Source organism: Tyto alba, unplaced genomic scaffold (assembly GCF_018691265.1).
Source record: "Tyto alba isolate M040663 unplaced genomic scaffold, T.alba_DEE_v4.0 Super-Scaffold_35, whole genome shotgun sequence".
NCBI classification, from domain to species: Eukaryota; Metazoa; Chordata; class Aves; order Strigiformes; family Tytonidae; genus Tyto; species Tyto alba.
In genome coordinates this window covers 271,262-274,940 of record NW_024881310.1, presented here as the reverse complement: position 1 = coordinate 274,940, position 3,679 = coordinate 271,262, and the positions used below count along the sequence as shown (strand labels likewise).

The 3,679-nt window shown below is 53.4% G+C and overlaps 1 pseudogene; it reads right to left on the bottom strand.

Moving 5' to 3' along the window:
• Nucleotides 1-343: 343 nt before the first annotated feature.
• LOC116960030 lies at nt 344-1,277 on the bottom strand (annotated as a pseudogene).
• Nucleotides 1,278-3,679: the final 2,402 nt, after the last annotated feature.

Below are 3,679 nucleotides of genomic sequence, written 5' to 3'. Positions count from 1 at the left end.
CTCCTGCCCTGAACCCCTGGAGAACCCCAGCACAGCAGCACGCTCAGAGGGGCAATTCCTTCAGCCTGTTCCTGACCTCAGCTTTGGAAGTACAGACCAACCTCCAGACATCGACTGAGACAAGCCTCTTTTATTATAGATATGTTTAATGGAAGGCCAGCTGTACTGTCCTACCAGACACATGTAGAAAGGGCTCTGGGTCAGAGAGGCTGGTTCATGTCTGTGAGGTAGAGGAGTGGATGCAGACATTTTGGAACAAACAATAGCTTTACAAATAAAATGCTTACTGCACAAAAGGTTTCAGATATGAGTTGCAAATGACTTCTGAAGAGACACAGGCAGCTTATTCCTGATGACAGACACCTGACTGAATCAGCTTCTTCAGTGCGTCCTTCATCTCCTGGTTCCTCATGCTGTAGATGAGGGGGTTCACTGCTGGAGGCACCACCGAGTACAGAAAGGACACCACCAGGTCCAGGGTTGGGGAGGAGATGGAGGGGGGCTTCAAGTGGGAAAACGTGACAGTGCTGATAAACAGGGAGACCACAGCCAGGTGAGGGAGGCATGTGGAGAAGGCTTTGTGCTGTCCCTGCTCAGAGGGGATCCTCATCACGGCCCTGAAGATCTGTACATAGGAGAGCATGATGAAAAGAAAACACCCAAATACTAAACAGGCACTAAACATGATAAGTCTAATTTCCCTGAGGTAGGCATCTAAGCAGGAGAGCTTAAGAATCTGTGGAATTTCACAGAAGAACTGGTTTATGGAATTGCCTTGGCAGAGTGGTAGGGAAAATGTGTTGGCAGTGTGCAGGAGAGAACTGAGCAACCCAGTGCCCCAGGCAGCTGCTGCCATGTGGACACAAGCTCTGCTGCCCAGGAGGGTCCCGTAGTGCAGGGGTTGGCAGATGGCAACATAGCGGTCATAGGCCATGACAGTAAGAAGGAAATATTCTGATGATATCAAAATAGAAACAGAAATAGCTGTGCAGCACATCCTGGGTAGGAAATGGCCCTGTTGTCCCAGAGGGAATTGGCCATGGCTTTGGGGAGAGTGGTGGAGATGGAGCCCAGGTCGAGGAGGGAGAGGTTGAGGAGGAAGAAGTACATGGGGTGTGGAGGTGGTGGTCGCAGGCGATGGCGGTGATGATGAGGCCGTTGCCCAGGAGGGCAGCCAGGTAGATGCCCAGGAAGAGCCAGAAGTGCAGGAGCTGCAGCTCCCGTCTGTCTGCAAATGCCAGGAGGAGAAATTCGGTGATGGAGCTGCTGTTGGACATTTGCTCACTGCAGGCAGGGAGGTTGAACTAGAAGACATTGACAAGTTAGGACAGACTTCTTTTATTCAGTTTATGCTGTTTCCCAAAAAGTCTCCTCAAAAATATTCCTCTTTCTTCCGGGGAAATATATTCCATTTCTTTTTATTAACTCAGATTTGATGTTGCTGAGGAGACATTCATTGAAGGGGCAGAAATTCTCATCTTTCACAAAAAAAAGGTTCCCTGTGCCCTAGTACAGAGTCAAGAGAATGCTGGAGCAAGTCCTGGCTCTCTGCTCCCTGGAGCTGTTTTCTGCCAGGAGTCATTTCTGTGTCCCCATGTCACTGCCCTGACAGTGCTGCCAGCCCCCACCCCACCCTCTGTGTGCTCAGCTCTGCCCTGCAGACCCCTCCTGGCAATAGGGCACTGCCCAGGGGCATTCCCTACTTCCAGATTCAAAGGAGAACAGCAGGCAAAACCAGAACCCTCAAACAAAAATCATGCTGTTGTGTCTGTAAGTAGAGGAGTAGGTGAAGGCACTTTATGAAGTTTCTGGCAATCCTGCTGATCCCTCAGTTTAACATTTCAGGAGTCTCAGTGAATTATTCAAATTTCACAGTCCATTTCTACTTTTCTTAGAAGAAACATGAGATCATAGACCCTACAAAGGTTCACATTATTAAGGTGGCCCCTGCTTTGAACTTCCTCTTGAAATGCCAATGTCCTAGAGGTGATCTGGAGCTGTGAGCATCCCTGATCCACGCAGCAGCCTCTGGAGAGCAGAAGGAGCCTGCCCTGGCGGGGGGCTCTCCTTCCCCCCACAGCTTCTCCCCACAGCGCCGTGGGGAGCTCCCCGGGCAGGCTGAGTGCTGACCCTGGCAGGCGGCAGAGTCCCTGCCCCAGCACACAGCCCCCTGGGGTGCAGGGACCCTGCTGGGAAGGACAGCCCTGGGCACCCCTGCCTGCACACCCGGCTGCACACCCCTGCAGCCGGCCCCGCCAGAAGGCAGCCCTCATGCCCTGGCCCTCGCAGGGGGCACCAGGGAAGCCCTGCTCGGGAGCAGATCCTCCTCCTCCTCCTCCCTCCTTCTCCTTCCTCCTCCTCCTCCTCCTCCTCCTCCTCCTCCTCTAGGCAGGAGGCAGATTCCTGGCGGCTCTGCCGCCTTCCCCAGATCCCTCCCCGAGCTGCAGCTGCATTGCCCTGCACCCCCAGACTTACTGTGGCCAGGGCCCTGACGCTTTCTCCTCCTCGGAGCTCTCAGCAGCCTCCCAGCCCAGGCTGCCTTGAAGCTGTGTGTGCCTCGCTGCTCTGCCCTGGGTGCCTGCAGGCAGTGCCCCCAGCCCTGCTGCGCTTTGCAGAGGAGCTGCTCCTGGGCAGAGCTGTCTCTCTGCAGCGCTGCCCACTTGCCAGGAGCTCCCTGCGGCCCAGGAGCCCGGCCCAGCTCAGCACCACAGCAACAGCCCAAGGTGCCACTTGCTGTGGCCCCTCTGGGCTCCCTCCAGCTGTCCCTGGAGCTCCAGGGAACCTGCTGTGACACAGCCTCATGCAATCAGTGGTTTTCCTTTCATCATCTCTGGAGAGACTCTTAGTTTCAGTAGTAGCATTTCCCCTATCAGGGAAAGAGTTGGCTCGAATAATCACCTTTTCTTGACTCATCTTTAGGCAGGACAGCCAGACAGGGACAGATAGGGCTCTCCTTTACCCCTGCTGAGGGAAGGGATTCAGCTGAGTCCAGTCAAGGCATCTCTTCCTGTGTTTGATGTCCTGAGACTCAAAGTAGACTCAGCTCACTGCCATTACTGCCACAATGATTTCAAGAGGTGGGATTCCTCTTACCTGTCTTCATATTATCATTAAACGTGCTCCTGCAGGTGAGCTCCTTGGCTCAGATCCCATGGTAATTAATGAAGGGGGAGGCCAGGAGTGAGCTGTTCAAATACAAATGTCTGGTGACAGCTGAGGTGTCAGGGGTGGCTGAAGTCATGGGCAGGTACCTGCAAACTCAGATGGAGCAGTTCACAGAGACAGCAGGGCAGCATCTGTGGGCATCCTCTTGGAGGCTGCTGGGAATTGTCTTTGGCCAACTGAAATGACAGCTGATGCCCAAAATAAGGGCAACTGAACCTGTCCCTTCTCATTAAGTTCAAGGCATTTTGCAAAGTTATTCCTCTGAGCAGCTGGAGTCATGTGTTATAGGGACAGCTCAGTCTCTTCTTCTCCTTCTGCTGTATTTACTAGATGGCCACTGACGACGTTGGCAGTGGTTTCATGTTCATCCCCACATTGCCTTACCAAATCCAGGGAATCTACTCAATCTCATGTCCAAATCCAGGCCCACAGAGCTTCATGAGAGGTCAGGGCTGGCAGGGACAGCACAGGAACTACAGGAAAGCAATTCCCATTCAGGGTTGGTGTAAGACAA